Below are 14,316 nucleotides of genomic sequence, written 5' to 3' on the forward strand. Positions count from 1 at the left end.
TGCCCAAGCACGAGAAGAAATAGATTTAAGGGACTAGATCTGATAGAGAGCCTGATGAACTACCGACGGAGGTTCGTGACATTGTACAGGAGACAGGGATCAAGACCATCCCCATGGAAAAAAAATGCAAAAAGGCAAAATGGTTGCCTGAGGAGGCCTTACAAATAGCTGTGAAAAGAAGAGAAGCGAAAGGCAAAGGAGAAAAGGAAAGATATTCCCATTTGAATGCAGAGTTCCAAAGAATAGCAAGGAGAGATAAGAAAGCCTTCCTCAGTGATCAATGCAAAGAAATAGAGGAAAACAACAGAATGGGAAAGACTAGAGATCTCTTCAAGAAATTTCGAGATATCAAGGGAAAATTTCAGGCAAAGATGGGTTCGATAAAGGACAGAAATGGTATGCACCTAACAGAAGCAGAAGATATTAAGAACAGGTGGCAAGAATACACAGAAGAAGTGTACAAAAAAGATCTTCATGACCCAGATAATCACAATGGTGTGATCACTCACCTAGAGCCAGATATCCTGGAATGTGAAGTCAAGTGGGCCTTAGAAACAATCATACGAACAAAGCTAGTGGATGTGATGGAATTCCAGTTGAGCTATTTCAAATCCCAAAAGATGATGCTGTGAAAGTGCTGCACTCAATATGCCAGCAAATTTGGAAAACTCAGCGGTAGCCACAGGACTGGAAAAGGTCAGTTTTCATTCCAATCCCTAAGAAAGGCAATCCCAAAGAATGCTCAAACTACCACACAATTGCACTCATCTCACACGCTAGTAAAGTAATGCTCAAAATTCTCCAAACCAGGCTTCAGCAATATATGAACCGTGAACTTCCAGATATTCAAGCTGGTTTTAGAAAAGGCAGAGGAACCAGAGATCAAATTGCCAACATCCACTGGATCATCAAAAAAGCAAGAGAGTTCCAGAAACACATCTATTTCTGCTTTATTGACTACGCCAAAGCCTTCAACTGTGTGGATCACAATAAACTGTGGAGAATCCTGAAAGAGATGGGAATACCAGACCACCTGACCTGCCTCTTGAGAAAAATGGTGATTGCAGCCATGAAATTAAAAGACGCTTACTTGTTGGAAGGAAAGTTATGACCAACCTGGGTAGCATATTAAAAAGCAGAGACATTACTTTGCCAACAAAGGTCTGTCTAGTCAAGGCTATGGTTTTTCCAGTGGTCATGTATGGATGTGAGAGTTGGACTGTGAAGAAAGCTGAGTGCCAAAAAATTGATGCTTTTGAACTTGAGAGTCCCTTGGACTGCAAGGAGATCCAACCAGTCCATCCTAAAGGAGATCAGTGCTGGGTGTTCATTGGAAGGACTGATGCTGAAGCTGAAACTCCAGTACTTTGGCCACCTCATGCGAAGAGCTAACTCATTGGAAAAGACCCTGATGCTGGGAGGGATTGGGGGCAGGAAGAGAAGAGGACGACAGAGGATGAGATGGCTGGATGGCATCACCGACTCGATGGACATGAGTTTGAGTAAACTCTGGGAGTTGGTGATGGACAGGGAGGCCTGGCGTGCTGCGATTCATGGGGTCACAAAGAGTCGGACACGACTGAGCAACTGAACTGAACTGAACTGAGTTAGTATCCAATCATCCTCAAAATTTGAATTATTTCTCCACGTATGTGATTTCCAAGGTAAATGGCCAAAGTCCCTAAAAGGAAGGCAAGACATATGATCGTGGAGAGGGCTTTTCTCGAGGATATTCAACTTCTCTCTCTCTCTTTGAGTTTATTTACTTGACCGTGCTGGGTCTTTGTTGCTGCCGGCGGGCTTTCCCTAGCTGTGGAGAACGGGGGCTACTCTAGCGGCGGTGAGCAGGCTTCTGACTGTGGTAGCTTCTGTCCTGGCGGAGCACGGGCTCCAGTGTGAGACCGCCAGTGTGCATGTGGGCTCAGCACTTGTGGAGCACAGGCTTACTTGCTCCACGACACGTGGACTCTTCCCAGACCAGGGATCGAACTGGTGTCTCCTGCATTGCAAGGAGGATTCTTAACCACTGGCCCCCCAGAGAAGCCTGATAGTCATCTTCGTATTCAAAGCATTCTAGGACTGGGTACTGACTTAGGTCTGAAAGTAGAAGACCATGACTATGGAGTGGAAGTTCAGGTCAGATTTCTCCCAGTCTTCACCAAACTTGTAGTCCATGACTGTAAATCAATAGGACTTTAGTAGATTGCTTACCAGTTTTATTCCTGTGGACCCCACGAATGAACCACAACCAGAAATCTCTGCATAGTACACTCTATTCTAGGTCTAATTAACAAACCCACTCTGCTGCCTGTTACAGTGAGCAGAACCATATTCTTTAAGACACACTGTCTTTTAGGGACCCTTCTGTTGGGAAGATCCCAACAGGGAGAAGGGAATGGCTACCCACTCCAGTATTCTGGCCTGGATCCTCCATGGGGATCACAAAAGTCAGACACAACTGAGCAACTTCCACTTTCACTGCTGACCTCTCTGCGCTCAGAGAGCCCACCTTTTTTTTTTTTTTTTTAAAAGCTTTTACTACCAGACTTCCCAACTTACTACAGACAGACAGTGAAGCACATTTTAGGGCTCCACTGGTTGCTCAGACAGTAAAGAATCTGCTTGCCATGCGGGAGACCTGGATTCAATCCCTGGGTTGAGAAGATCCCTGTAGAAGGGAATGGCAACCCACTGTGGCTCAGCTGGTAAAGAATCTGCCTGCTGCTGGGCACACACACCAAGGAAACCAGAATTAAAAGAGGCGTGTGCACCCCAATGTTCATCTCAGCTCTGTTTACAATAGCCAGGACGTGGAAGCAACCTAGATGCCCATCAGCAGACGAATGGATAAGAAAGCTATGGTACATATACACAATGGAATATTACTCAGCCATTAAAAAGAATTCATTTGAATCAGTTCTAACGAGGTGGGTGAAACTGGAGCCCATTATACAGAGTGAAGTAAGCCAGAAAGATAAAGACCATTACAGTATATTAACGCATATATATGGAATTTAAAAAGATGGTAACGATAACCCTATATGCAGGACAGAAAAAGAGACACAGATGTATAGAACAGACTTTTGGACTCTGTGGGAGAAGGCGAGGGTGGGATGATTTGAGAGAATAGCATCGAAACATGTATATTATCAAGTGTGAAACAGATCGCCAGTCCAGGCTAGATGCATGAGGCAGGGTGCTCAGGGCTGGTGCACTGGGATGACCCAGAGGGATGTGATGGGGAGGGAGGTGGGAGGGGGGTTCAGAATGGGGAACACATGTACACCCATGGCTGATTCTTGTCAATGTATGGCAAAAACCACTACAATATTGTAAAGTAATTAGCCTCCAATTAAATAACTTTTTTAAAGTATTAAAAAAAAAAGAATCTTCCTGTAATGCAGGAGACCTGGGTTCGATCCTTGGGTCGCCAAGATCCCCTGGAGAAGGGAATGGCAACCCACTCCAGTATTCTTGCCTGGAGAATTCCATGGACAGAGAAGTCCAGTAGGCGAGTCGGACACGACTGAGTGACTACCAACCAACCAACTGGTCTTCTTGCCTGGAGAATTCCATGGGCAGAGGAACCTGCTGGGCTACAGTCCACATGGTTGCAAAGAGTCAGACACCACTGAATGACTAACACTTTCACTTTTCAAAGCACATTTTCATGGTGGTGCTTTCCTCACCGATCTAACGCTCATGGCAAGATGAAGAGTCTTCAGGGCTGCAGTGGTGGTGAGGGGCTGGATGGAAGGGATGCTTATAACACTGACTCCAACATGGGTGTCCCCTGAAGACTGTGAATTCATCCCTCCACTCCGTGCAAAGGAACTTGCCCCCTTTTGGTATCATTTAACGTGGTCATTTGTTGTAGGCTTCTATTTGCTAATCCAGTCAACACACTCTTAGAATCACAGGTGGTTTCCTGAGCCAGATCAGGGAATGGCAACACTTGCATCAAAATATAAGCTATCTGAAAATACTCCCTCTTCAACTGAGCACCTTCAAAATCCATTTTCATTAACATTATAAAAAATGTTGACGTGAAGTAGTAAATTCCTGCAGTTCCTTATCCTATAATCCTCATTCTCTGTGCTCCGGTTCTATGTTTCACTCTATCTGAGTTTGAATTCCGGTCATCAGCCAAACCATGTGGAGACTCAGAGCATGACTGTCAGCTTTCTTCTGCCAGGGAGGTGAGCTTTCCTAGCAAAGGCAGGGTGGGGCGAATATCAGAAGATTTGAGGGCAGAGTGGAGCATAGATTCTCTAAGTCCTCGATATGTCCTAAAAATCATTCTTCTAATTGTCAGGATCCTAGATTTTCCTGATCCTTGTCCTAGTCATTTTACTTAAACATAGTGAGGTTGTGAGTTTAACTAATAATATAATAAGACCACCCTAGAATTTATCTCTAGGTTTGGTTTTCAGTGACCTCAGGCTTCATCAATCATGGGAAAGATCTGAGGTTTTGTACTGTGCTTTGAGGAAAACTTTTGGCTCAGACAGTGAAGAATCTGCCTGCGATGCGGGAGACCTGGGTTCAATCCCTGGGTTGGGGAGATTCCCTGGAGAAGGGAAAGACTAACCACTCCAGTATTCTTGCCTGGAAAATCCCATGGATGGAGGAGCCTGGCAGGCTACAGTCCATGGGGTTGCAAAGACTCGGACACGACTTCACTTTTCACTTTTAAGATTTGAGAGTGCTGTTGAGAACCATTCTCTTGCCTCGTACCCCAGAGATTTGCTCCAGGTGAACACAGATCGGAGATTGCCTGTCTCATCACTGGATACCTTGGAGTGTTGGCCTCCCAGCCTGGAATCTGAACTTTTGTTACTGCCTCAGTTTGATTTTTTAGGGAATATGCATGCAAGTATATTGTAATAATCATTTGGGATGGTGGGGGGCTTGTGATTTTTAAAAATTTGAACAAAGCCCTATGTTACTGGGCATTATGATATTTATGCTGATTACACATAAGTTCTTGGACTTGTCTGTAAAGTCCTGACAAAATGATGATAGGCCATCCCATCAGAGACTATAGCTCATCAGATAGTGTGACAACATGTGCTCAGAATTTCATCTAATAATTGCCCATCTTCAATCCACTTTAAAATATGACACACATAAGTTAAAAAAACTCTGATAATCAGTGGCTCATTTTGTTACCTTTAGCTTTTGGGCTTCCCTCATAGCTCAGTCAGTAAAGAATCTGCCTGCAGTGCAGGAGACCGGGGTTTGATTCCTGGGTCAGGAAGAGCCCCTGGAGAAGGAAATGGCAATCTACTCCAGTATGCTTGCCTGGAAAATCTCATGGACAGAGGAGCCTGACAATTTACAGTCCAGGGGTCACAAGAGTCGGACTTAGCAACTAAATAACCATCACCACCACGAATGATAGTTTATTAAATTTCTATGACTTGTGTCACATAGAGTCTGATCCCCATTAAGAAAAGGCACCCAGGAATTACATAATATATACCAGATAACCACCTTCAGAAAATAAATATGATTAGACAACTGTACACTGACCTTTATGAAGAAATAAAGAAAAGGTTTGTTGGACATGCCCAGATGGCAGGCACTGGCTATCTGCCCAATATATAAATTTCTTACCATACAACTGGTTAGGCAAGAAGAAAAAACATCCACCAGTAATTTGACAAACATTAGATATAATACTGAGTGCTTATATTTCATATTTTAGGTATTTACTTAAATCAGATGGTGAATAGGGTAAACTTTAGTTTTAAGACTTGTGATTTTATTTGTGCTGAAAATTAACCCATTCTTGGTTCCTCACTCACTGCTTACATGTGATGAGATAGTTAATCTTGAGGGTTGGTGAAATCACTGAGCTTTCCTAATGTTAAACCATAATAAGTTTTTTTTTTTTAGTTTTAATTTTTTCCAGACTTTAAACTTTAAACTTTTAGTATTGGGTTATAGCTGATTAATAATGTTGTGGTAGTTTAGGTGAACAGCGATGAGACTCAGCCATGCATATACCTGTATCCATTCTTCACCATACGCTCCTCCTATCCAGGCTGGTACAGAACAGTGGGCAGAGTCCCATGTGCTATACAATAGATCCTTGTTCGTCATCCATTTTAAATATAACAGTGTGTACATGATCTTCCCAAAGTCCCTAACTATCCCTTCCCCCCAGTAATCATAAGTTCGTTTTCTGAGTCTGTGAGTCTCTTCGTTTGGTAAGTAAATTCATTTGTATCATTTCTTTTTAGATTCCACATATAAGGGATGTTATACAATATTTCTCCTTCTCTGTCTCACTTACTTCACTCAGTATGATAATCTCTGGGTCCATCTATGTTGTTGCAAAAGGCATTATTTTATTCTTTTTAATGACTAATATCCCATTGTATATAGATATACAATATATTGTACATACAATATATACAGTATATACAATTGTATATAGATATACAATATTCCATTGTGTGTATATATATACACCAAATCTTCTCTATCTACTCTCTGTTGATGGACATTTAGGCTGCTTCCACACCTTGGCTATTGTAAACAGCGTGCAATGAACATTGGCATGCCTGTATCCTTTTGGATCATGCTTTTCTTTCTCCAAATACACGTCCAGGAGTGGGATTGCAGGGTCATATGGTAGCTCTGTTTTTAATTTAAGGATCATCCATACTGTTCTTCATAGTGGCCATACCAATTTACATTCCCATCAACAGTGTGGGAGGGTTCCCAATAATAAGTTTTTAAATGTCTTTTAAAACATGTAGGGATGCACTTTCTGAATTAGCCTGTGGTATACATATGTATATACTTGGTTTGAAGATTCACTTCAGAGACAGGACAAGGGAAAAAAAAAGAATAAGGTAGTGAGTCAAAGGCGAAGATGAAAGAGAAAAGGTTAGGGTCTAGGTAATAATCTCACATGAGCTTTCATACTACACAGGAATAAAAGATAATATATTATTTTTATGTCACTTTGGTCTATATTATCTGTATGTACTATTATATAATATTATGTTTTTCCTAAGCCCACACATAATAATGGTTTTTACAGGTATACTTTTATAAATAAAAGTATAATGTATACTTTTATAAATAAATAAAAAGTATAATTTACACTTTTATGAATAAGTATAAAGCCCACTTTATACTTACTTATAAAAGAAACTATGTTTCCAAGGACAAAATGCAAGAATAAATACTACAGCAGGTAGACTAGCTCAGGGGGCAGAAACCAAAATTTTAGGATAATTGGGGTCACAGTGTGAGGTCCTGTTACAAAATGTGGCAAGGAGCTGCAACAGAGAACCGTGACTCTTTGGAGAAGGTGGTATGGCAAGTGAAGTTCGGGTATGAGATGCAAACCAAAGGATATGGATGAAAGGCTGCCATGAAGTGACAGACTAGATTAAACTCATGTGCCACACCTCAATGCGGTCCTCCTACCCTCAAAATTGTAGCCTGAAGAATGAATGCTTCAAAGTGCAAAAGACTCAGGGGCTCCTTCTTCGTGACCACCCTATTTTTTAAAAATTTATTGGCATAGAAAAATTTTAGATTTAAGAAAGGAGATGATTTTTTAAGAAATAACCAAATGTCACTGGAATGTGGGGAATTTAACTGGGTAGTGCTATTTTTTTTAGAGGAAGAAGTGAAAAGAGAAAGGAGATAACAGAATAATGAAGATTATTTTCTTGCATATCTTTGATAAATTAATTTTAAAGTAATTATATTTACAATTTATATATGCATGTGCCTATGTGTACTGCACATCTACTCAAAAATTTATATTTACATAACATAACCAAGTCGTTCTGAAAACAAGAAATGTAACTCTTTTCTATTTGGACTACAGGTTTTATGAGATTGATTCATATAGAGTATGTTCACAGCATCCATGTCAACTCTCCGGATGGGTAAAAATCACAGGGAAACAGGACACAGGGAGAAAGTATGAAACCTCGTGAAAACCATAACTAATGGTAGCTTTAATTGCAGTCAAGACAGTAACCTTTTTAAAAAGGAGCTGATGCAAATCAGCTCTTAATATACCATACATAAAATCAGTCAGTGGAGCTGCCATTTAGAGCATTTACTGTGCATAAAACACTATTAATTACTTTACACATGGTATCTTGTTTCTTAGGACAGTCCTATTACATGGGAGTTACCATGACTGACTTTAAATGAAGAGAGGTTTAGAGAGGTTTAACTAAGCTTACACAGCTAATTAGTGGCAAAGCCATTTTATTGAAGCCTTGCCTGTCCAACACCAGATTCTGAATTCTTAATCCTTTAAATCTTTTAAAAATGTTTTTGCAAAAAGTAAACAAGATAAACAAGAAGGTAAACAAAGGTAAGCAAAATGGATGTGGTCTGATTACACTGAAACCAAATTACTCTAAAGTCTGTCCTTGGGGCAAGCGCACACGTGACTCTTACTGACTTACACACACATACACACACGTGACTCTTACTGACACACACACACACACACACACACACACACACACACACACACACACACACACACACACACACACCCCCTCATCCAGCTGCATGAACACTCTCTCTCTGACCTATTATCAGTTACCTTCTTTTCCTCCCCTGTCTCACCGTGCCCTTCCATCAGACTCTGCCTCAGCCCATGTCACCTGAATCCCACGCTTACTTCCCCTTTTCACCAAGCAGAGACCTTGGTTGCAGGGGTAAGAGAAAGGCCCCGGCACCCAGCCCCAGGCCGCGGATCCTCTGAGCTGTGTCTTAGCCACGTTTCCCAGACGCCTCTGCGCCTCAGTCACAAAGCCCTTCTCCAGCGCACAGACTGGAATGCCCTGAGCGGTTCAGAGTCCCAGCCCTCTTCCTTTAGGAGGCGTGTCTTCACATCTGTGTTCTTTCTCTCTTTTTTTGAAGACGTTTATTTTCAGCTGTGCTGGGTCTGCGTTGCTGTGTTAAGGGCTTTCCCGAGGTGTGGCAGGCGGGTGCTGTTCTCCGCGGCGGCGCGTGGCCTTCTCATCGTGGTGGCGGCGCGTGGCAGGCGGGCTTCAGGAGGGTGTGCGGGCTCATAGCTGTGGCTCGCGGGCTCCAGAGCGCGCGCTCAGTAATCGCGGCACATGGCCTCAGTTGCTCAGAGGCACGCTGTATCTTCCTGGGCCAGGGATCAATCCTGTGTCCCCCGCACTGGCAGGCAGGTTCTTAACTACTACAGCACCAGGGAAGCCCTGTTTTCTTTTCTTAATGAGGTTAGGAGGGCACACATGGGAAGGGGTGCAGAAGGAAACCTTTGCTACACTTAGATGATTTCTAGAGTGTGTTACAGTCCTAGACAGAAATCAGCCTGTTAAAATACCATTCATTATACAGTGCTGTATGTCAACTGTATCTCGATAAAACGGGAATAAACAAAGTATTCAGTTAAGAGGGACTGCTGATGCGATACTGCCCACCCTGGGCACCGAGTCCTGGCCATTTCAGGCAGGAGGCCTGTGACTGGCTATATTCCATGGTGCTCCAGAGAAGAGTGAGGTGGGGGCCTAAGGGGTTATTCAAGTCCAGATTTCACTAAAGTACCAACAGGATTTGTGAGAAATGACTGAATCTACACTATGAGGTAAGAACTAGTTTAACCATAATTACGTGTAATAAACAAATGGTATACACTATTCCTAATATTAATTTCCAATTTCTTTTTCAATAAAGAATTGCTTTAAAATGCCATTGGCTAAGAACAGCCAAAAAATAGTCTCTATTCTACTCTGGTCTGAATGTCTCTTCTCTAATACATTGTCCAAATTGTCCTCTTCTTTCATTTAAATTATTATTATTTTTTTATGACAGTCCGACTGTTCCTGTCCGCTACTGGGATTTCATGTCTTTCTGTTTCAGGGCCTTTGTTACTAATCGGTAAACTATCTCTGTATGCAATTGTTTAAAGTTTAGATTTAAAAAACAGTGTCATTATCATAGAATTGTGAACATTTGTTTTTAATATGCTCACAAAGATGCCTGGCACTGAACACTTTTTCCTCTAGGAATAAAGTCAGGCAATGAACAAGCTTACTGAAATGAAACATACTAAGTATAAAACATTAGGTATTTCTTTTTTCCTGCTTTCAAGAATATTTTTTAGTGACTTGTGTTCATTGAATCGTTCTGAAAGATTCCATTTCACTTTCATTGAAATAATTCTCTTTCTTTTTGCCCACATCATTCATTGGTAAGTGTAATAAATTAAAATACGGAACTAGAGTGATGAATACAGCTGGTGTAAACAGGTGTGGGAACCAACTCAGCAGCTTCTTGGTAAGGCGACAGCTCAGCTGGTGAGAAGTTGCACGGTGCACGGGAGCAGTGCTGTGGCAAAGTTGAGCGTGCACAGAATCAACGGTGGGCTTGGTAAGACACAGACAGCGCCCAAAACATGACACAAGTGAACTCACCCAGCAAGCAGAAACAGGCTCACAGACACAAAGAGCAGACCTGGAGGCGCCAAGTGGAGGACTGTGGAGGAGGGATGGACGGGGAGCTTGGGGTAGACGATGTAAGCTATTTTATGTAGGATGGATAAATAACAAGGTCCAACTGTATAACACAGGGATCTGCCTTCAATATCCTGTAATAAACTGTAAAAAAAAAAAATAAAAGAAGATACTGAAAATCTGAAAAGATGGTTAATGCTAAAATGATTATTTAAAAATTTAATTATTTTTCAATTGATTAAACAATAAAAGTCCATTGCTGTATGGTAGGCCTGGACATCTCTTAATTGGCTTAATTTATTAAACTTTCTATCTTTTTTCAAAAAGAAATGCCTTAAGCTGATAGATTAAAGGATAACTTCCCAAAATAAAATCTTTATATCAAAAAAGGCAGATTGCAGAACTTTATCTGGTCTGATCTTGCATTTCTAACAAGTTATCAGGGGACGCTGATGCTTCTTATCTGGGGTGGGGGGCAGACTTTGAGAACAACTGTTAACTGATGCAGGCAACAGTTTGGACATTTAAAGTGATTGTAAGCACCAAATAGCCCCATAGGCTGACGAGATGAAGTCTGACTGACAGCGCTGCCTGTACTTGTCCATCAGGCCCTCAAACCACTCATCCAGGTGAAATGTACGATTTGAGATGTTCACTTAACTTCAACAATCTCTGATTTACTCATCTGTAGAAATGGATACTGGAGAAGGCAATGGCAACCCACTCCAGTACTCTTGCCTGGAAAATCCCATGGATGGTGGAGCCTGGCGGGCTACAGTCCACAGGGTTGCCAGGAGTCACATGTGACTGAAGCAACTGAGCATGTATACTTTTTCAGATTCTTCTCCATTCTAGATTATTACAATATATTGAGTATAATTCCCTATGCTATATAGTTGGACCTTGTTAGTTATATTATATATTTTACATATAGTAGTATATACCTGTTAACCCAAACTCCTAATTTACCCCTCCCTGCTTCCTCTTTGGTAAACTTATTTTTTTTTCCTTTGTGAATTTATTTCTGTTTTGTAAATAAGTTCATTTATATTATTTTTTAGATTCCACATATAAGTTGGTATTATATAATATTTATCTTTCTCTTTCTGATTTACTTCACTTAGTATGATAATCTCTAGGTCCATCCATGTTGCTACATACAAATGGCATTATTTCATTCTTTTTGTGGCTGAGTAATATTCCGTTGTATGTATGTCCCATATCTTCTTTATCCATTCATCTGTTGATGGACATTTGGGTTGCTTCCATGTCTTGATTATTGTAAATAGTGCTGCTATGGATACTGAAATGCATATATCTTTTTAAATTAGAGTTTTCATCTCTTCTGGGAATATGCCCAGGAGTAGGATTGCCAGATCAATGGTAACTTTTTTAAAGGATTAAAGGAATTTCCAGACTGTTTTCCACAGTGGCTGCACAAATTTACATTTCCACAAACAGCATAGGAGGGTTCCCTTTTCTCCATACCCTCTCCAGTATTTATTAGTTGCAGATTTTTTGATGATGGCCATTCTGACCAGTATAAGGTGATACCTCATTGAAGTTTTGATTTGCATTTCTCTATTAATTAGCAATGTTGAGCCTCTTTTTATGTACCTGTTGGCCATCTATATGTCTCCTTTGGAGAAGGCCTGTTTAGGTATTCTGTCCATTTTTTTTTAATTGGGTTGCTTGAGTTTTTTGCTGTTGTTGTTATAGAGTTGTATGAGCTATTTATATATTTTGAAAATTAAGCCCTTGTCAGTTGCATCATTTTACTCTTTGCTAGCTCTACTTATAAAAGGCAAATTGTCATTCCATTTATGTCTCTTTGATCAATGGTGAGGTTGACCATCTTTTCATACTTACTCACTGTTTGTATCTCTTCTGCTGTAAAAAGCATGTGCTTGTATTCTCAAGACCAGTTGGCTTGGTTCTTCTTGGGCCCAGGAAGAATGCATCCTGAGCATCAGTTTTAAGCACTGAGTGTCTGAATCCACCTGCCAATGCAGGAGATGCAGGAGATGGAGTTTTGATCCCTGGGTCAGGCAGATCCCTTAGAGAAGGAAATGGCAACCCACTCCAGTGTTCTTGCCTGGACAATTCCAAGGACAGAGGAGCCTGGCAGGCTACAGTCCATTGGGTTGCAAAGGAGTCGGGCGACTCAACAATGTAAACCTCCCTTCAGAGCTGCCATGGGTGGCATCTCTTGCTCAAAGTGTCCTTATTTACCTAACAGGTAATTCTCTAAACTAGATTCTGGTGACTGCCCCCTCTCCTTGCCTCTTCATGAATGCTACTGTTCATAGTACCAGAATATTGCACTATTTGTGGTTTGCCTTACTCTGCCTGAGCTTTTATAAATTGTCCTTTTGTAAAACTTTTTCAAAATTATCCAGTTTCAATGTGTTGTCTATTTCCTGTTGAGACTCTAATTGGCATGGTAATTGGTAGTATAACCCAGAAAACAAATCAGAATCTTCAAAATGGCATCAGATTAGAACTGTCTGCAATATTTAAAGAGTACAGGAGAAATGGGGCTATGGGTAATCCTGGACAAACAATAGCATCATGATTACTCAAACTATCCCTGATGATGACATGGAAGGGCAAAGTACTGGGGGATCAAGTAGCTGCAGAACCTGATTTCTGTGACAACAATGATGATTTGAGGGATTATTTGAGGGATTATGTCCTCTAGGTTATTCTGATCTGCCTAGAGGGCAGAAGGAAGGAAAAAGAGACGTGAACTAACTTAATCAGAACTCAGGTTATGTCAGAAATCTTGATAGCAGCTTTAAAGAGTATCTTATTTCCTACAGTTGAAAAAGATGTGTCTGAGGACCAAGCTTAGAGTCTGACTATATCAGTTGCAGCACCAGTTAAACTGTCAAAACCATGAAGTCTGTTACATTAAAATAGGGAGACTTATGGAAAAACTAGTGGACCCTGGCCACTGAGTCCTAGTGTGGAGACACACTTTACAGCAAAGAAGGTATGCTGATGAATTCACAGTGCTGTAATTCACTGATTTTGCTGTGTGCCCCATCTCCAATTTAGCCACTGCATTGCTAGCAAAGCAGAAAAGCTTACTGAAGACACAGTTTTGGCCAAAGCGCCCTCAAGGTCAGGACACTCTCGTACGGGATACGGCACATGCCTTGGATAAACAGCCAGTACGTGGTGCATCTTCCTCCACAGTTAGATCGCATGAATCTGGGGACAAGTCACATGTAGCATGTGCAAAAATTCATCATATACTAGGCCACAAAGCAGGGCTTAATAAATTCCTAAGAACAAATATCATACAATTTTTTTCCCCAAAAAGAGTGCAGCAAAGACAGTAATAATAAAAAGAGAGAAGAAACCCTTATATATTTTGGAATTTCTTGATGTACACTACAAAATATTCATGGGTGCCATAAGGCAAGAAGAAATAAAAGGCAGAGAGTTTTGAAAGGAAGTAATAAAATTGTCACTATTTTGCATATAACATGAGTGTGTATGGAGAAAATCCAAACTATCCCCCACTACACCAAAAACTTATTTAAATTCATATGTGGATTTAGTAAGGTTACTGGATGTAAGGTCAATATATGCAAAAATCAATTGTATTTCTATATAATATTAACAATGAAGATCTGAATACAAAATCTTTTAAATATTATTTTTAATAGGTGGAAATAAAACATCAATGAGTAATTTAAAGCAGGCCTAAATAAGTAGACAGATATGCCACTTTCATGAAATAGAAGACTGAATATTGACTAAATGTCAGTTCTAGCCAAATTGATCTATAGATTCCACACAATCTCAGTCAAATCCCAACAGATTT

General features: G+C 40.8%; 1 protein-coding gene across 1 annotated transcript in view; it reads right to left on the reverse strand.

Moving 5' to 3' along the window:
• LOC122442960 (SH3 domain-binding protein 1-like) overlaps nucleotides 1–14,316 on the reverse strand; it is a 90,382-nt gene that overhangs the window by 9,574 nt on the left and 66,492 nt on the right. The gene's annotated exons all lie outside the window — the stretch shown is intronic.

Source organism: Cervus canadensis, chromosome 6, assembly GCF_019320065.1.
Source record: "Cervus canadensis isolate Bull #8, Minnesota chromosome 6, ASM1932006v1, whole genome shotgun sequence".
NCBI classification, from domain to species: Eukaryota; Metazoa; Chordata; class Mammalia; order Artiodactyla; family Cervidae; genus Cervus; species Cervus canadensis.